Source organism: Mesoplodon bidens, assembly GCF_964165515.1.
Source record: "Mesoplodon bidens genome assembly, chromosome: 18".
In the NCBI taxonomy this organism is placed as follows: domain Eukaryota; kingdom Metazoa; phylum Chordata; class Mammalia; order Artiodactyla; family Ziphiidae; genus Mesoplodon; species Mesoplodon bidens.
In genome coordinates, this window is record NC_138175.1 from 28760160 (window position 1) to 28780913 (window position 20754).

Here is a 20754-nt window from a genome sequence, read left to right on the forward strand (position 1 = left end):
GAAAGGAAAATAACCACACAATCATTTCAATTGATTCAGAAGAAAACATTTGACAAAATTATACACCCTTTTACGATAAAAAAATTCAACAAACCAGGAATAGAAGGAAACTACTCCCCATAATAAAAGTCATATATGGGGCCTCCCTGGTGGCGCAGTGGTTGAGAGTCCGCCTGCCGATGCAGGGGATACGGGTTCGTGCCCCGGTCTGGGAGGATCCCATATGCCGCGGAGCGGCTAGGCCCGTGAGCCATGGCCGCTGGGCCTGCGCATCCTGAGCCTGTGCTCCGCAACGGGAGAGGCCACAACAGTGAGAGGCCCACATACCGCAAAAAGAAAAAAAAAAGAAAAAAAAAAAAAAAAAAAAAAAGTCATATATGAAAAACCCATAGCAAACATCATACTCAATGTTGAAAGACTGAAAGCTTTTGCTTTAAGATCAGGAAAAGGCAAGGATGCCTGCTTTCACCACTTCTATTCAACACAGAACTGGCAGTTCTAGCCAGATCAATTAGGCAAGAAAAAGAAATAAAAGACATCCAAATTACAAAGGAAGAAGTAAAATAATCTGTTTGCAGATGATAGGATCTCCTATGTAGAAAACCCTAAAGATTCCACAAAAAACCTGTTAGAACTAATAAATGAATTCAGCAAGGCAGCAGGATACAAAGTCAACGCAAACAAATCAGTTGTGTTTCTAAATATGAAGGATAACAATCTGAAAAGGAAATAACCAAAACAATTCCATTTATAATAGCATCAAAAAGAATAAAATACTTAGAAGTTAACTTAACCAAGGAGGTGAAAGATCTGTACAATGTAACTACAAAATGTTGCTGAAAGAAATGACATAAATAAATGGAAACACATCCCATGTTTATGGATTGGAAGACTCACTATTGTTAAAATGTCAATATTGGGACTTGTCTGGTGGCGCAGTGGTTAAGACTCCATGCTCCCAATGCAGGGGGCCCAGGTTCAACCCCTGGTTAGGGAACTAGATCTCACACGCATGCCACAACTGAGAGTTCGTATGCCACAACTAAGGACTCCGCATACTGCAACTAAGGAGCTGGTGAGCGGCAACTAAGGAGCTGGTGAGCGGCAACTAAGGAGCCCGTGTGCTGCAACTAAGGAGCCGGTGAGCTGCAACTAAGGAGCCCACCTGCCACAACTAAGGAGCCCACGTGCCACAATTAAGGAGCTGGCGAGCTGCAACTAAGACCTGGAGCAACCAAATAAGTAAATATTCAAAAACTAAAACTAAAAATAAAAAAGTATTTTCCTTAAAAAAAAAGTCAATATTACCCAAAGTGATCTACAGATTCAATGCAATTCCTATCAAAATCCCAATGACTTCTTTTTTGCAGAGATTAAATAACACATCGTAAAATTCATATGGAATGTCAAGGGACCCCAAATAGTCAAAACAATCCTGAAAAAAAAAAACCAAAACTGGAGGACTCACATTTCCTGATTTCAAAACTTGCTACAGTACTCAGAACAGTGTGGTATTGGCATAAAGGCAGACATACAGACCAATGGAACAGAATAGGGAGCCCAGAAATAAACCCTCACATATATAGTCAAATGATTTTTGACAAGAATGCCAAGACCATCCAATGGGGAAAGGACAGTCCTTTCAACAAATGGTACTGGGAAAACTGGATATCCACATGCAAAGGAATGAGGTTGGACCCCTACCTAACACCATATATAAAAACTAAATCAAAATGGATCAAGGGGGACTTCCCTGGTGGCACAGTGGTTAAGAATCCGCCTTTCAATGCAGGGGGCACGGGTTCAATCCCTGGTCTGGGAAGATCCCACATGCTGCGGAGCAACTAAGCCCACGCGCCACAACTACTGAGCCTGTGTTCTAGAGCCCATGAGACACAACTACTGAGCCCGTGTCACAACTACTGAAGCCCACGCGCCTAGAGAAGGCGGGCTCCACAACAAGAGAAGCCACCACAATGAGAAGCCTGCTCACCGCAACTAGAGAAAGCCCACGTGCAGCAATGAAGACCCAACACCGCCAAAAATAAATAAATAATTAAATAATTAAACAAACAAACAAACAAAACCAAAAATGGATCAAGGCCCTAAACGTAAGACTTAAAATAATAAAACTATTAGAAGCAAACATAGGGTGAAAGCTGTGACACTGGGTTTGGCAGTGATTTCTTGGAGATGACCCCAAAGGCACAGACATCAAAAGAATAAACAGAAAAATGGGACTTCATGAAAATTAAAAAAAATCATACATCAAAAGACTCTACCCACAGAGTAAAAAGGCAACCCATAGAATGGGAAAAAATATTTGCAAAACATATATCTGATAAGAATTAATATCCTGAATATAGAGAGAACTCCTAAAACTCAACAACAAAACAATCTAATTAAAAAATGGGAAAAGGACTTGAACAGACATTTCTCCAAAGATATACAAATGGCCAATAAGCACATGAAAAGATGCTCAACATCACTAATCATTAGGGAAATGCTAATCAAAACTATGAGATACCACCTCGCACCCATTAGGATGGCAACTATCAAAAAAACAGAAAACAAAAAGTGTTGGTGAGGATGTGGAGAAACTAGAACCCTTGTGCACTTTTCGTAGGAATGTAAAATGGTGTAGCTGCTGTGGAAAACAGTATGGAGGTGCTTCAAAAATTCAAAATAGAATTACCCTATGACCCTGGATCCTGGATATATATTCAAGAGAATTAAAAGCAGGGTCTTGAAGAGATATTTGTACACCCATGTTCATAGCAGCATTGATCATAATAGGTAAAACATGGAAGCAGCCCAGTGTCCATTGATGGGTGAATGAATCAGCAAAATGTGATTATACACACAATGGAATATTATTCAGCCTTTCAAAGGGAGGAAATTCTGCAGTATAGATGAACCTTGAGGACATCTAAGCTAAGTGAAATAAACCAGTCCCCCAAAGACAAATAATGTATGGTTCCACCTATAGGAGATACTTAGAGTAGTCAAATCCACAGAGATAGATAGTAGAATGATGGTTGCTAGGGGCTGGGGGGAGGGGAAAATGGGGAGTTACTGGGTAATGGGCATAGGATTTCAGTTTTACAAGATGAAAAGAGTCATGGGGATGGACGGTGGTGATGGATTCACAACCACGTAAATGTCCTTAAAAGCACTGAACTGTAGTACACTTAAAAATGGTTAAGATAGGAAATTTTATGTGTATTTTAACACAATAAAAAAATTAAAAATAAAACTAAAGTCCATATATCACTTTAGAAGTCCACATTGGGAGCGGAGCTGAAGGAAACCATCCAGACTGCGAGCAGAGCTCTGGTCACCAGGATGTTCACCGCAAGGCTGGATGTCAACCTGGGCAGCCCCACCTTTCCTGCTACAGATGAACTGGCTCAGACAGCCACCTGAAATACCATGGCCTGGGGAAGCTTACGGCCTCCCCACAGGCAGAGCTCCTCGGACAGAGGGCTCCTGATCCAGGTCCAGCCCTTTGTTAAGTTACAGGTGAAAAATTCACTCATAAGAGGCTTAAACAACTGTGAGTTTAACAACTCCTCCTTCCCTTCCTCCTCCTCTCCCTCCCTTCCCTCCTCCCCTCCCTTCTCCACTCCAGGCACCATCATGGTTCATGACTCCTTGCCTCACTCCCCTCAACTGTCCCAAGAGCCCCTTAAGAAAAGGTCATGCCTGGCCTCTCTGTTCCAAACACAACCTTCCCTCTGCCCCCAGCATGGCTGCCCCTTCGCTTGCCTTGTCCTCCTGCACCATAGTCACCACTACCTGACGTCCACCGCACATCTTTGTGTACTTGTGTACTGTCTGTTTCGACTGGCACATCAGCTCCCCAGGGCAGGGACTCTGTCGTACTCCTAGCTGTAGCCCAGTACCTAGTGCAGGGCCTGGCATGTAGAAACTCAGCAAATGTGTGCTGCGCAGGTTAATGATTGCAGGGTGGAGCCCGTGCTGGAGTCTGTGCTGTCAGTTACCCACCTCGCAGGAAGTAGGGGCATCACCCTAGTGAAAATGCCCTTTGGTTATCCTACCCCCAAGAAGTTTCTAGGGGTCTTCTTCCTGTGTGGCCTACCTTCTCTCCACCTTCTCCTCATCCTCCCTTCTCTCCTATCTCCTTCCTCCTTCTTTTCAGGGGCAAATATTGCACTCCCAGCCCATACACGTGCTCCATGCCACAAGTCTGCCCCGCCCCCCCATGTCCTGGTCCCTGCTGACCTCTTTGCACACAGGCCCCACCCACCCCAATCCCATCAAGGTATTTTTCCAGAAATACGTCCTTCCCTGAGAGGAATTCTGGGAAGGGCTATGGAAAGAATTAAAATGTCACCTCTTGTTTTTTTTACATAAAACAGAGGAAACAGTCCATATGTAGTAGGAGAAAACAAGATACAATTTAATGTTTAACAAAGATTACGGTTCAGCCATTCTTTGGACAACTATGCAGCCACTTAAGATGACAGTATACTCATACTACAAAGAGCTAATTTCCTTAATACGTAAAGTGCTTTTACAGCTCAATAGGAAAAAGACCAACAACTCAGTGGAAAAGTACGCAAAGGATATGAACAGTTTATGGAAAAGGAACTATAAGTGACCCTTAAATATTTGAAAGGATGCCCAAAATCATTCATAATAAGAGAAATGAAAAAAAAAAATAGGACACCATTACTTGTCTACCAGATCTGCAAATATGGAGAAGTTTGATAACACGTGTTGGGGAATGGGTGGGAAGCTGGCCTCCTCATACATGTTGGTGGGAGTGAAAATTAGTACAACACTTAAGAAGGGTAATTTGCCAGATTTATCAAAGTTCAAACTCCGTATTTTCCCCTTGACCTTGCAAACACACTCCTGGATGTTTTCGCTAAAGATTTATTCTCACGTAGGCAAAAACGATGCTTGAACAAGGATATTTGTTACAGCACTGATTGAAATAACAAGAGATGAGAAACAACCTAAATGCCCAACAACAGTTATATCAATTATGCCATGCACTGAAATACTATGTAGCTGTTAAAAAGAAAAAGAAAAAAGGCAGATTTGTTTTGTTTTGATGTGGAAAGATTTCCAAATTACATTAAATTAAAAAAACAAGATAAAAAACACTATATTACAGTATACTACCATTTGTGAGAAGGGGATATATATATACACACACACACATATATATATGTGTATATATATATATATATATATATGTATCTCCATGTGCCCACCTGGACTGTCTTTGGAAGGAGACATAAGAACCTGATAACACTGGTTGTTTTCAGGAAGGGTTATCTGGTGGCCAGGAGACTGGGGAGGGAGGGAGACTTACTTTTCATTACATACCTTTTTACTTGTTTTATATTATTGTACTATGTGAATGTACTAGCTACTAAAAACTAAACAATTAAAAAAAGGATATCATAGCATTTAATCTTCCTTTAATACATAATTCCATGTTATTTAGTTTAAAAAGTGTAATTCCATTTTGGTTTTTATGTTATGAGTCCACTAAAAAGGATAGGAATATACACATATAGAAAAAAGTCTGGAAGGAAGAAAACCAAACTGAGAATAGAGGTCACCTGAGTGTGAACTCAACGTTCCCTCAAGTTCATTGAGGTTCTCCTTTGCCAAATGTCAGAGGCATCCCAGCCGGAAGGGCTGCTAAAAACCTTTCTGGGAAAGACTCCTGTGTCTGGGAATTTATCAGAAGACTTTGGAGTGACTCACAGGATGTAGCAGGAGTCCCATCACAGAGAATCAGGTTGAAACAGGCAGGGTAAACGAGTGAACTCAGGTTTCCCCAGGTCCCCCATCTTTTCACCCCAGGAAACCTACTGGTTTCATGCCCTGCTCTACTAGTGAGAGAGGATGACTGCAGAGCAGAAGAAGAGTCTGGGGTCAGAGGTGGCCAGAAGAACTACGCTGACATTCATCTCCACCTTCCAGATCCACAGAGAGCCTGAGAATACTTAGGGTCTCCCAAAAGAGCATAATGGGGGTTCATGACAATTTCACCCGGCTCTCAAGGATCTAGGAAACCCCAGATGGCATACAGGTTACTTAAGCATGCTTATTTTATGAGTAACAAGTCCCACATATAACCAAGTGCTTGCCTGCCTCACCACTTCCTCCTGGTTTTAAGGGCAGTAGATGGCAGAGATATGATCTTCAGGGTGGTCTGAGGGACCAAAAGCCTTGCCTCTCCAGACAGCCTGCACTAACTGTCAGACTGATCAATTTTTCAGACTTTTTGTTTCCTTCTCAAATCATTTGGGTGTTTGGCTTGCAGACTGAGTTTCATCCAAGATAGACTTTGGGCTACCAGCAACACTCAAAAAATAGATCCGGCAAAGAAAACCCATAGTTTACATCCTTAGAAGCCCTCCAAACAGTTTTTACAAAGTATTTGCCCCTGTATTTAATTTGCTTAATCCTTAGTGGGACTCTGTGGAAAGCAGAGGAGAGGTTCTGGGATGGCAAATTAGTTTCCTAGCTTTGCTACAAAGAACCACAAACTGGGTAGATTAAAATGTAAGAAATTTATACTCTCACAGTTCTGGAGGCCAGAAGCCTGAAACCAAGGTGTGGGCGGGGCCATGCTCCCTCTGAAGCCTCTAGGGGTGGGCGCTGCCAGCCTCTTTTGGCTTCTGGTGGTTTCTGGGCAGTTCTTGGACTCCTTAATTTGTAGATACCTCATTCCAATCTCTGCCTGTGTCACATGGCTGTCTTCTCCCCATGTGTCTCGATTTTCCTATGTTGGCCTCCTCTCTTATAAGGACACCATTCATACTGAATTAAGGACCCACCTACTGTAGTATGACCTCATCTTAATTATTTACATCTGCTACGCCCTTTTTTCGAAATAAAGCCACATTCTGAGGTAGAGGGGTTAGGACTTCAATGTATCTTTTTCAGGGACACAGTTCAATCCATAACAGACAGGGGAAGACATACTAAGTAATTTGGCTGAATTTTTCTCAGAGGGGAGGTGGGTATATATGTTGGGTGTAAGGAGGCTGACTTGGCCCTACAAACAGCCAGGCACGTCTGTATCTGGTGGAGGAATAAGGCTAAGCATATTGGGAAACTCTTCCAAGGAACTTTCCCTTCCACTTGTCTGCTTTCATCAAGGACCCATCACTCCTCAGGCTGGTGCAGTACCTTGAAGGACATGTTATCATCCCCATTTTACAGATGAGAAACCGAGGTTCTAAGAGAAAAAACAGTCCAAGCAAATTCAAGGTGCTAAGAGCCCTGGTCCTTCTGCCTCCCATGCCAGGCTCCAATCTAGCTGGTGCTGTGCTTTGTTTTTTTGTTTTTGTTTCTGTTTTTGGCTGCGTTGGGTCTTCGTTGCTGTGCAGGCTTTCTCTAGTTGCGGAGAGCAGGGGCTGCTCTTCATTGGGGTGCACGGACTTCTCACTGTGGTGGCTTCTCTTGTTGCGGAGCACGGGCTCTAGAGCGCAGGCTCAGTAGCTGTGGCGCACGGGCTTAGTTGCTCCGCGGCATGTGGGATCTTCCTGGACCAGGGATCGAACCCGTGTCCCCTGCATTGGTAGGCGGATTCTTAACCACTGCGCTACCAGGGAAGCCCTGGTGCTGTGCTTTGGAGGGGAGGCAGGTGGGCATAAACAATGACCAGTCGGTGCTATCGGTAAGTTTTGAGGAAAGCACGCTGGATGGGGGGCCTGCATGCACCATGAAATCATCAGATTTACCCCCGCTCTGTTCTCTGGTAAGAGACCAAGCCTAGTGTTTTCTGAGCTTACTGCTTCTTAGAAAGAAAAGCAATTTGGAGGGATGAGGCTCCATGTACTGGCCCCGGGTACACCCTACCTCCTGCCATCCCCAGGTTTGGGAGGCTTGGAAGTGCTGGTTTTCAAACTGCTTTTGAAGCCTGCAGAACCCGCAAACTCTTAAAAAGGAAACATAAGAACCCCAACGTATAAAATGGATGCAAACGGTGCTGAAGGTGGGGGGCCTCCCTGCACCTCCCCAAATGGCCATCCCAGCAAACTCCAGGTCCTGGCCCCCTGGGTGAGAAAATGGCTGAAAATGACTTGGAAATGCAAAAAGCAAGTAGCAAAACGACACCCATGTAAACAAAAGGGCACCCATGTATTCACCTATTACTTATGAGGTTAAAACGCTCATCAGGAATAGTCTGTGAGATTTGACATTAAGGAATTACTGTTAAAATGTTTAAAGTTATGCTGATGGTATTGTGGTTATGTCTTTTAAAAATCTCCTTATTTTAGTACGTTGTGGGAGAGTTCGGTTGAGATGCTGTGTGTCTGTTTGCCATTTGTTTCAAAATGAAGTGTGGTAGGAACGAAACTGGGCTGGTCTGGGGTGATGACTGTTGAAGCCTAAGTGGCGGTTATGTGGAGCTTGGTTATATCATAACGGACATATTTGTACAGCTCAACCTAATTCTATTCCTTCTACTTTTATTTATTATTTTTATTTATTTATTTATTTTGGCTGCGTTTGTTGCTGCACGCGGGCTTTCTCTAGTTGCGGTGAGTGGGGGCTACTCTTCGTTGCGGTGCGTGGGCTTCTCACTGCGGTGGCTTCTCTTGTTGCGGAGCACGGGCTCTAGAGCGCAGGCTCAGTAGTTGTGGCGCACGGGCTTAGTTGCTCCACCGCATGTGGGATCCTCCCCGACCAGGGCTCCAACCCGTGTCCCCTGCATTGGCAGGCGGATTCTTAACCACTGCGCCTCCAGGGAGCCCCTATTCCTTCTACTTTTGCACATGTTTGGAATTGTCCATCATAAAAAGCTCTTTTAGGCTAAAAAGTCCCACGCAATGAGCAGCGGGGACTTCTGAATTCTTTAAAAGACAATTAGAAGTTGAAGCTCCAGGAGGTGACAGGAGCGGTGCGAAGGTGGGGAGGAATGGGAAGGAGCGGGAACGCAGCTGCATCCCGAAAGCCAACCCGGGTAACCCAGACTTGCTTTCCTCTGAGGCTCGAAACTCATCCCCCAAACTCTGCAGGGTGGCAGGCTGAGCGCTCCCCCGCCACCGGCGCCCCATCTGCCCACCCGTTCATCAGTCCAGCCGTCCGTCGGCCCGACCATCCCTCAGGTCAGCTACCTGGTCATGGGTACGTCCAGCTCCAGAGTCCTCTGGCATCCCCTCCTCCCCGCTCCGCGCGGCGTCTGCACCCCGAACCTCCCTGCGCAGCTCGCCCCAGCCGGGTCCCGCTGCCCCGCGAAGTGGTGGGCACTCACCGGCTGCGCTCCCGGCTGCGCTCCCGGCTTCGCCGCGCTGTGCACGAAACTGAAAGTAGGCGCGGAGAGCAGCCTGGCGGCGGTTGAGGGGAGCCGGCTGCCTCTGCCGGGAAATCACGTGGGTTCTCGGTGCCCCGGCGCGGGCGTGTGCGCGGGATGGGCGGGGGCAGCACACGCCCTCCTGCAGGGCCCGCGTCCCGCGCCTCTTGGAGCTCAGCCACCTGTGCGGAGGACACCCAGAGACGGCACCGAGGGACGCGGGGAGCGCTCGCCCCTTTCGTGGATGCGATACTGAGGCGAAGGGATGAGGGGTTGGCACACCCGGGTCGCGCCAGTAGACCCCGGGCTGAGTTCGGCTCTCCCTGCCTCCCTGGAGACTAAGAAGGAATGGGACAGGATAGGAAGGAGATGCTCGCTGTGCAGGAGGAGACTTAGAACCCAGGGGGTCCAGCCTCCTTTTCTTCAGCGCTCGCCAGGATGGAGGGAGGGGAGACAAGAAAAACGACCATAATTGCGCTTACTGAGCCCTTGGCCCTTTGGATGGTGTTAAACGCTATGAATTTAGGAGAGAGGTGAAGGAACTTGTCCAAGTCACACAAGGGACACAGGCAGAGATGAGGAAGAGGTGGGACAAAGAGGACAGGAGGAGCAGAAAGAGGGTGAGAAGCCTCCCCCAGGCGGGAGTCAGCAGCAGTCCTGAGTGGCCGCTAGTCCGCTATCCTTTCAGAGCTGACTACAACCTCCCTGGCTTTTTGCATTCCTCCGGGGACAGGAGCTCCTGTCCTGCAGAGGATACATCCATCCCCATGGACAGGTCTGCCCTCTAGGAAGGTCATCCGCCCACCTTCCCGTGACATCCCAACAGTGCAGCAGCTTTCACTCCCAGCTCTTCTATCCCCCTGCCTCTCAAGCCAGCCGGGTGTGTGTGAGTGTGGGTGAGGGCACTGCATGGTAATGGTCACAGGCACAACCATCAGTGTCAGACACCCCTGGCTTCAAGTCGTCCTCTTCAACTTACTGGCCAAATGCCTTTACTTCGCTGAGCCTGAAGTTTGCCATCTGTAGGATGATAAGAACCCCTCCACGCAGAGAGGTCACGAGAATCTGATGACCTAAAGTTCAGGCTAATGTAGCCTGTGCCTGAAGCCAATAGGTGTCCTTGCATTTCTGTCTCCTTCCGCCGGTCCCACGTCCCTGTGAGAAGGGAAACTGCTCCCCTTCCAGCACCAACTCTGATATCCAGAAGTCACGTGACAGCACGGATTTTTGCAGTCAAGTGCTTGTGGGTGATTCCCAGCTCCACCACTTCAGGTAAATGCCCTGACTTCCCAGGCCTCAGTTTCCTCATCTGCTAAATGGGGTATTCCAAGCTCCCCCAGGCCACTGCAGGGCATGTTGGGGAATGGATGAGAATGCGAACGTGGCTGTGACTGGGTGCACGGGAGGGATTATGCCCTAAGATCAGGATGTGCACTGCAGTTCAGCTCATGTTCACTGAACACCTGCTGTGTTATTGGCCTGAACACCTACTCCCTATCCAGGCTGGGAAGAGCAGATGGACACGTGGACAAATAACCACAATCCTGAGAGACAAATGCAGACCATTTTCAGATGCATTTAATTTTGGACAGCCCCTTGAGGATGGCAGAAGACAAGTTATCCCATTAGGCAGATGAGGAAGCTGAAATTCAGACAGGTCAGGTGAGTTGCTGAAAGTCACATAGCAATCAGGAGCAGAGTTGGGTCTTAAACCCAATACCCTTTCCAGCCTGGAGATACCTGGCCTGCTGAGGTGGTTATCACTGAAGGACTCTGGGAGAGCTACCTTCCCAAATGCTCCCTACCCCCAGCCTGGCCTGTGGCCTGGAGTCTACCATCAGCACATTGTTCCTTTGGCTGAAGGTGTGCATATGCTCCTCTGGTATAAATTAAATGGCCGTCCATCATTTACACTTGAGTGTGAACAAGCTAATAAGATTTTATTGGTGGGAGATCAAAGGGAATCTTGGGTATTTGGATTTGGGGGTAGGAAACACAAGATGTGAGAGTCAGGGGGACCAGAGGATGGAGCCCACATTTACTGGGCACCTGTGTGCCAAGTACCATCTCTGTCGAGTGTAACCAATAGGTGGCATTTGTGAGCACTTAGGACATACCAGACAGTGTTCTGGGTACATGGGCTTGCTCCTTTAATTCTCACGGCAGCCCTTTTATCTCCATTTTTACAGGTGAAACAGAGACAGAGAGGGTAACATGCCGAGATTACACAGCTAGCAGCGCAGGAGCCGGGATTTGGACCCAGGCAGGGCAGCTCCAGAACCCCTGCTCTTGGTCACCATGTGATACTCCCTCTAGGCTAACACAGTCCTTACCAGAACCCTATGTGGAAGGTATTATTATCATCCCATTTAACAGATGAGGAAACTGAGGTACAGAGGGACCCAAAATTAGTATTTCAGGATACTGGGATTTGGACCCAGATTTGAAGGCCAAGCCTTCCCTCTGTGTTCCCCATTGCCCAAGGTTGGTCCCGAATACCAGGGGCCTATCCTGTCCTGGGTCAGCAGCCCAGGTGGCAGGATGTGCTTCCACAGGACCTGGCCTTGGGCAGCCCTTGTTTCCTCCCTGGAGGAAGCAGCAAATGCCCCCACCCATGCTGGGGGACTTCCCAGTCTTTTGTCATAGGCCTAGATCTGAGTTTCTGGGCTTGGATGGAAGGGCCAGGGCTGGGAGGGGTCCAGCAGGTTAGTGCTGTCCTGGCAAGCTCTGGGGTTCCATGTCTCTAAGTCCTCCCGTGCAGACCTGGCTGAGACGCTCTCCTGCACCTGGAGTGGCAAAGGAAGCTGAGGGGCTGCACCTTTCTGGAGCAGAAATGAGCCCCAGGGCCTTCTAGGGTCCCAGCTGGGCTGGGGTCCACAAGGGGCAAGACTCCAAGCAAGCTCTCTGTCTGCCCCTTGTGATGGTGAAAGTTTTCATTTGGGGGAAGGAGCTGCCCAGGGCTGCCAGGTCATCCTGATACTGTCTTTGGGGCATCAAGTTGGGGGCCTGGGCTTCCCAACCCCTTTGGGGGTGCTCTCTTGGGTGGAGTGAATCTCCCAACTGGTGTCACTATCCTGAAGGCTTACATCCCAAGGGCTGGAATTTCCATGTTGGACTCAGGACTTGGGGACTGGTGAAACCACTCTGACTCTTTGTGCCAGGGGCCCTGCCTTCCAGCCCCCAGGAGCACTCCTGGTCAGCTTAGTGGGTCAGACCCTTTCTTTGGACCCTGAGGGAGGAAGAGAAACAGACCCAAGAGAGCATTTAGAGGGGACCAAGGAGGAAGGAACCGGGCTCAGAAGATGGTGCCTTCCCCTCAAGTCTTCCCAAACCTGAAGAGGTGTCCCTCTGCAAAGCTCCACCCCAGATCTTGCCTCCTGGCTGTCTCTCCTGCCCGTCAAAATAAAGGCCAGGCCTCCTCTGCACCTTGATTATGTGGGCCCTGACCTCCTCTCTCTCCCTCTCCTCTTTGCTCTCTGTGCTACTCCGGCCTCCTTTAAGTTTCTTGACTCTCTCATGGTTCCTCCTAGGGACTTTGCACATGCCAGTGTCTTCCTATGCTTTTCCCCCTTCCATTTGGCCAATGTGGCAGCGAGGGATTTTCTTCACACGCCCTCCCTGGAGGCTGGTACCTCCCAAGACTGAGATGGCAGAAAGAAACCTTTTGTATTCTAGCCTGAGTGGGAAGAAGACACGCTTTGAGCATCATAAGGTGGTCTGGCTGGTGCTCATAAGAGGTTACTCTTCCATGTTAAAGTCTGATTTGCTTTTTAGAGGCTCCATCCTCCTCCTCTTCTACCAGAAACCAGACCTCTGTGAGGGCCCCCTATCCTCCCTGCCATCCTCCGGATCTGAAGCCCCTATGGTCCCATATTTCCTACCCAGCAAGGGAACCACATGGAACACAGAATGGGTGACACCTCATACAGAAAGCTGGTCAGAACAGGAGATGGGATATTGGTGGGTGGGTGGGGAAGAGGGCCCAGTGCTTTGGGGGAGGGAAGAGAGATGGTCTGAGAGATGCTTTCTGCTGACTGATGGGGAGGCTAAGAAACCCAGCCAGGGCTTCCCTGGTGGTGCAGTGGTTAACAATCTGCCTGCCAATGCTGGGGACACGTGTTCGAGCCCTGGTCCGGGAAGATCCCACATGCTGCGGAGCAAGTAAGCCTGTGCGCCACAACTACTGAGCCCGCGTGCTACAACTACTGAAGCCCGTGCGCCTAGAGACCGTGCTCTGCAACAAGAGAAGCCACCGCAATGAGAAGCCCGCACACCACAACAAAGAGTAGCCCCCCAGGCTTCCCTGGGGCGCAGTGGTTGGGAGTCCGCCTGCCGATGCAGGGGACACGGGTTCGTGTCCCGGTCCGGGAAGATCCCACATGCCGTGAAGCGGCTGGGCCCGTGAGCCATGGCCGCTGAGCCTGCGCATCTGGAGCCTGTGCTCTGCAATGGGAGAGGCCACAACAGTGAGAGGCCCGTGTACCGCAAAAAAAAAAAAAAAAAGAGTAGCCCCCGCTTGCCGCAACTAGAGAAAGCCCGCGCGCAGCAAGTAAGACCCAGTGCAGCCAAAAATAAATAAATAAATAAATAAATAAATAAATAAAAACCTCTCCTTTAAAAAAAAAAAGAAACCCAGCCAGCTCCTGCTCCCTTTCTCTCTACCAAAGTCACACACACAGGCAGATATTCAAAAAGACAGCAGGGTCAGCTCAGCGTATCCTGTGGGGAAACAGAAAGCTCTGGGCAGGGCCTTCTCCAAAATACCCCCTGCACGCCCCAGTAATGGAGCCTGAGATTCCACCATTAGAGTCATCTCATGTGGACAAATATCCTACAAGGTCAACATGGAAAGGGAATTTGGGGATCATCAAGTCTAACTCTCTCATTTTATAGGAAGGGAAACTGAGGCTTGGGGCCGGGCATGAATGAGCCTCCCAGCCCAGGGCTCTTCCTGCCACATCAGGTGCCATTAGGAGACCTGTGCCCTTAAGGGGGGCTTAGCTATCCGTGGGGTGGCAGAGACCATATTCTCCAGTGAAGCAGGAACAGGGATCCACGCTCTGGCCAAGTCATGGGTGTGCATTGCCACCCACAGGAGGAGGCACCTTGAGGGAATGGGACCCAGGACTGCTGAGCTTCGATGACTAGAGAATCAGGGGCACTTGCAGCTCCGCCTGGGAAGGGCCTAGAAGATGAATGAGAGCCTCCCTGTCAGGCATGTGTCCCCAAAGCCTCCTCCAGCCCAGACTTTTGAGATATGACCTCAGGGGTGCCCATTGTGGTGATCCTTGTCCACAGGAGGTTCTGGGTAGACTCAACACTGCTCCTCAGATGACGAGCCCACTGTGAGCACTCCCTGGGGCACAGAGGTGACCCATGGGGCAGACGGCCCCACAGCCTGCAGGGCATTCATCTATATGCCTATGAAAAACTACATCTCAACCCACCCTCTCTTCCTGTCCCCACCCCCCAAATGGTACCTCTCCTGAGTGGTCCCTCGTAGGCCCTGGGGAGGGCTGTGACTGCATCCCGTCCAAGGAACCAAGGCCCGGGGAGCGGCCAGCTGGCCAGTGCTCTCCTGCCCTCCCCACCCCCTTAATCCACACCACCAGGGTTCCATTTCTGCAATCTCAGCATCATCCCAACAGACACACAAGCAGAAGGGTCACAAGATAAGGGAGGGATCATCTGGTCCCGTTGCCTGATTTCCTTTAGGACTCTGTGTCCGCTTTTTTTTTGGCCTCTCCTGTTGCGGAGCACAGGCTACGGACGCGCAGGCTCAGCGGCCATGGCTCATGGGCCCAGCCGCTCCGCGGCATGTGGGATCCTCCCGGACCGGGGCACGAACCCGCGTCCCCTGCATCGGCAGGCGGACTCTCAACCACTGCGCCACCAGGGAAGCCTCCCACTTTCTTTAAGACATGAGGTACATGGGGCTTTTTTTGTCCACACCTCAAGGAATGCGAGAGCTTAGTTCCCTGAGAACCCTTGCCCCCTACGGTGGAAGTGCGGAGCCTTGATCACTGGCCCGCCTGGGAAGTCCCCCTATGGCGCTTATTTCTCCAGGTGCACCCAAGACCACCTACCTTGGTCAATGTGGAAAAAGTCAGTTTAATCCTGAAGTCAAAAAGATGAGAATTTGGCCCTCCATTGTGCTCCCAATCCCCCAGAAAAGAAACTCTAGGAATTATTTCAAGTGCTTCCGTCTATATTTAGGGCCCTCCATAGAGAGCCCTTTTGAGCTCTCTCATGAGATTTGCCATCCCAGCCACCAGGCCTTTGCTCGGGCCCTTCCTCCGGCCATGCCCTCCCTCCATCCTTCACGGTGCCTCTTCCTCTGAATTAAGACTCTAGGTAGGAGTCTTCTCCCCCCAGAAGTCAGGTCCTAAGTCCTGGAGGGAAGGAGCCATATTCCCCCACCAATATCCTGTGCCTGACATCAGAGGGACAAGGGAGGGATTTGCTGAGTCAACCACTCACCCCCTCTCTGCAGACATACTGGGAATCCAAGAGGCTTAAGATCTCCTTCCTGGAGCAGGAGGCCTGGATGGTAGTGATGGTGTGTGGTCAGCCCACTCGAGAAGTTCTCTTGTTCTTTGTACATCCCGCGCTCGACCAGTCCCCGCTTCACCTCCACCCCACTCACGTTAACTCACGTTTGCCCCCCGCCCAGCTAGTGCTTGTTTTAATCCTTAGGCCAGAGTGGCTCCACCTGCTAGTTTATTAAAGGGAAACAACTGCCCACCTGATAGTCCTTAACCTGAGGGCCCGTGAGGGACACGCCCCAGCTGCTGGTTTCCCTGGTAATGATGACCCCACCTGATGTCAATTACCCTATGAATGGTAGCCTCCTTCTCCCCACCCCACCCCCGCCCCATCTGGCATTAACCGGTGAGGTGTCACTCCAGGAATTTTTGCTTAAGATCCCCTGTCCAAGATCCGCGATGGTCTTGAGGCTGGGCAACTACAAGGCTCACAGGCCTGCAGACTGCAGCCCACAGGTGGTATCCTGGGGAGAGAAACCAGGTTCCCTGTGAGCAGGGGCCCTCCTCAGAGCAGAGAGCAACCCCCAAGCCCAGGACCCTCAACTCTCTATGCTGAGCGATGGGAGAGGTGTGGGGAGAGGTGGACCCTGGGGACTCTTGGGGTCAGCCTAGCATTGATATTCTACAAACAAAAGGGAGTTCCCCAGGACCTGCCGCTTGGGGATTATGTGGCACATCCTCTCCTGGATTCTCACTCATCCACATTCTCAACAGCTTCTTCCTGGTTTGAACCGGCACCAGGACTTTCCCGAATGGCTCACTTCCTCCACCTCCAAAATGAAACCATCAGCAAAACAAGGTGACACTTCATCTGCTGGCAGTTGGATTTAGCTGCATTTTTACATTCCAGAGACCAAGTATGGATCCTCAACCAGGAGCATTAGCTTTACCACCTGGAAGAGAGCTTGTTAGAAATGCAGACTCTCAGGCCCTACCCCAGGCTCACCAAACCAGAAACTCTGAGAATGAGCCCAGGAATCTGTGTTTTAACAACCCCTGCAGGTGATTCTGATACAGGCCAAAGTCTGAGACCCATAGCACTAGAAAACTTTCAAATAGCCTCTTGATTTGGGGTTATGAGTTGTATAAGCACCCAACCACCCACCCCTTTTTTCTTCATAGCTCCGGGCACAATTAGTGGTTATATAGTCTTTTGTTTGGCTAGCTATTATCTATCTCTGCCTATGTCCCCTAGACTATAAGCTTCACAAAGTCATGAACCATATGGGCCTGGCTCAGAGTAAGAACTCAACAGATATTGTTGAAAATACATCCATCCATACATAAAAATGCTGGGGCCACAGAAACTGTTGACTCTGATATGAATGTGACATGTGACCTTGAACAAACGTCCTTCTAGTTCTCAGCCTCTGGAACTCCCTTTGTACAGTGAAGGGGTGCGTCCAGCTGACCCTTGAGGGCCATGCCGCTCTCTACCATTTTAGCAGAGGCTCAGTTTGACGCCTCCCCAGTCCAGCGATCCCGCACCAGCGCCAACCAAGGCATCTCCTCCCACACCCCATCCCAAAGCCTTCTGGAGCTTCTACTGCTTCCTTCTGGCCATTAAGTCTCCTTGACATGATCTCAACCTAACTCCTGGCCTGACCTGCAACTCCTTTACCCCCAAACAACCCTTCCCGCAGCCACGCTGGGCTTCCTTCCTCCCCCTGGTCCTGTCACTGCTGTTCCCCAGGCAGAACACCTGCGCTTGGCACTCTCCCTGCCCCTTAAGAGCCAGTTCAAACTGCCTTCTGGAAGCACTCCAGCACATAGAAGTCTTGGTTAACAGATTCCTAAAAAGCATGTATGTCCACAGTCAGACTCAAAAGCAAGAAGGGAAGTCCTCAGGAGCCAGAAACAAGAGGGGACTCTGAGAAAAGTCAGGGGAGGGGAAATGAAATGGGATCTTCTGGGAGATGGAGTTTACAGCTGGGTGTTAAGAGTACTCTAAACTTTTCAGATTCCTAGATTTTAAAAAAAGTAAATAATAGAAAATTTTAAAAGATTAAAAAAAACCAACCTAAATGCAATGTGCTAACCTGGATTGGATCCTGGGACAGAAAAAGTATATCAGTGGAAAAACTGGTGAAATTCAAACAAAGCCTGGAGTTTGGTTAATAGCAATATACCAACATTAATCTCTTAAGTTACAACAAATGAGCCATGGTTGTGAATGACCATGGTGGGTTTTTTTCTTTATACTTTTCTCTGTTTTCCACTCTGTGCCTACATTACTTTTGTCTGCCGTTTTCATGTATGAAGAAATATTGAAGACATGCAGAGGGGCATTAGGAGTAGTACTGATCATCAATTCCTCACCTACAATGACAAAATCAAACACGCTCTGAAGACTACAAGTTTTTTTCTTAAGTCTGTCAGCAAACCTGGCCATTTGGATGGAAGGCTGTTTATAGTACTTATCTTGCTTTATGTGAAAATTCATATGCAGAGAAATATCAGTGGACTTGATTGTGGGGTGCCACCCCAGATCCCATGCAGGTGCCCTGCAATACATCCAGTGTGCATGTACCTGCACTACCTTCTAAAATGCACAAAATTCTGGATTTGGAAAGTCATGTGGCCCTAATGGAGATGGACAGTGGTTTGGGGACCTATGTTACAAACACCCACGTCCCACCACCCAGGTTAAGAGATAAGATATTACTAAAACTGTCAAAACTCCCACGTGTACCCCATTCATAACTTGTATCGTGTGATTTTGATGATCAGGAGGACAGCCATGTTTTAGAAACAACCAATCACAGCAGAAGCAGTGAGAAGAACTTGGAGGTTTCAGAGGTCCATCTGTGGAGGCGTTGCCAACTACCGGCCTCCCCATCTCCCTGCCTTCCTCGGTCTGTACCCACTTCACCTCTTCAAGTGTAAGCCTCAGGGACTTCCCTGGTGGTCCAGTGCTTAAGAATCCGTGCTTCCAATGCAGGGGGCGTGGGTTTGATCCCGGGTTGGGGAACTAAGATCCCACATGCTGCTGGTGCAGCCAAAAAAAAAAAAAAAAAAAAGTGTAAGCCACAAAAAGTTGCCTGCCTGGGCGTAGGGAGGGGAATGACACCATCACTGAAGAACCATGATACCCTTGTTCTGACAGTAGAGCTTGGACATCTTGAGGCTGTAGACAGTTACCTGGGCCTGGCTGGCAGGGAAGCTATGGGAAAGCAGTGGGAGACACAGAGGGGGTCCCATGGCTAGGATGGGGGCCCATCAGAACAGCTGTGGCCACTGCCTCTGGAGACACAAGGGACAAAGCTGACTCGGGGTTCCCAGGACTGAGAAAAAAAGGAAGCAGCTAGGGCAGTAGCTGGGGCCCAGGCCACCCCATCACTAATCTGCCAGTGACCTGGGCATCACTCTTGCCCTCTCTGGCCCTTGGTTTTCTCACCTGTGTGATAGTGAAGTAATCCCTTGCCCTGCCCACCTCTTAGTGTGTGGAAAGGCCTTCTGTGCCTCACTTTCTTCAACTATAAAATGGGGATAATAATAGTACCTACCTCCGAGGGTTGTTGCAAGGATTAAATGAGAGAATCAACGTAAAGAACTTGCAGAAGGACCTGCGCATGGTCACCCTCCAAAAGAAGCTGCCATTGCTTTTGTGTAACAATATTCATGAAATGCTGACTATGCTTCAGCCCTGGGTGAGGACATGGGGAACAGTGCAGAGCTCAATAGACCTGGTCTCTACCTTCAGGAGGCTCAACGTTTATCAGATAATCCCAGAACTAAATGTAAAATGGCACCTGAGGAGCGTTTTAAAGGATGGATGCACCGGGCTGTGGTTTGAGAGCCCTGGAGAGCAAATCTCACCTAGTTAGGGAATGGGGAGACCCTTTCTGAGGATAAGGAGTAATCAGATGGGGCAAGGAAGAGGGGACGCCTCTGGGCAAGGGGGCACAGCATGTGCAAAAGCCCTGTGGTGGGTGGGGAACATGGTCAATGCACAGAATGCACAGGCAGCCAGGGGCTGGGAAGTACGGCCCGAGGTGGCCTGGGCAGGAGGAAAGGACCTCCGATTTGCAGACTGTTGGGCTGGGCTCAGGGAGACCTCTCCCCATCAAAAAAATTGAACCAATAGGTACCTTGCAACAAAAAGTTTTATTTAATACACAGCTGAGCTCATACAAAAGAAAGGGACAATCCCAGATACTAAAGATGAAGAGGGAAATGAGAGCTAAAACCGTAAGTAAGGTGGCCCAGAGAGACAGGCACTGGATGTGAGTTCAGACCACACTAAAATGGGGTTTTTGGGGCTTCCCTGGTGGCGCAGTGTTTGAGAGTCCACCTGCCGATGCAGGGGATGTGGGTTTGTGCCCCGGTCCGGGAGGATCCCACATGCCACGGAGCGGCTGGGCCCGTGGGCCATGGCCGCTGGGCCTGAGCATCCGGAGCCTGTGCTCCGCAGGGGGAGAGGCCACAGCAGTGAGAGGCCCGCGTACTGCAAAAAAATAAATAAATAAAATAAAACAAAATGGGGCTTTAACACTGTCAGAGGGAGAGAAGTGAGAGGAGGGGGGATGGAAATACCTCCTCTCAGTGAAAAGGAGACCAAATGACTTCACCCACCAAAGGAAGCCACCAGAAACGTCAAGGTGGGTCTGGGAGGGTATAACTTGAGAACCCAAGCCTGCAGCTCGGGTTCAGCATAATTCAGATGTGCAGCTCTGAATTATGTATGTATTTATACTGCCAGCATGGTGCAGGACTTCCTGAACTGAGAAATGGACCTACAAAGCCAGGAAGGAATGGATGATGTAACCTTTGGGGTCCCTGGCAGTAATAAGTGCAAAATTATTCTCTAAGGAAATGTGGGTGATTCAGGGAGCAGAGTCTGTCCACAGAAAAACCAAATTCCACTAAAGGTGAGCTTCTAAGAAAATAAATATTACAAGCCCTACAAGGAAACCA

General features: G+C 49.1%; 1 protein-coding gene across 9 annotated transcripts in view; it reads right to left on the reverse strand.

Annotated features, from left to right (window-relative positions):
• Nucleotides 1–20754, reverse strand: part of NLRC5 (NLR family CARD domain containing 5) — a 111074-nt gene that overhangs the window by 86209 nt on the left and 4111 nt on the right. For 7 of the 9 annotated variants that reach the window (XM_081215250.1, XM_081215245.1, XM_081215247.1 and 4 more), the window contains exon 1: nucleotides 9254–18888. The exons of 1 other annotated variant lie outside the window; for it this stretch is intronic. The gene's annotated coding sequence lies outside the window, so the exon portion shown is untranslated. Of the gene's footprint in view, nucleotides 1–9253; nucleotides 18889–20754 lie in introns of those variants that run through there. One more of the 9 variants, XM_081215249.1, reaches the window with a different exon arrangement.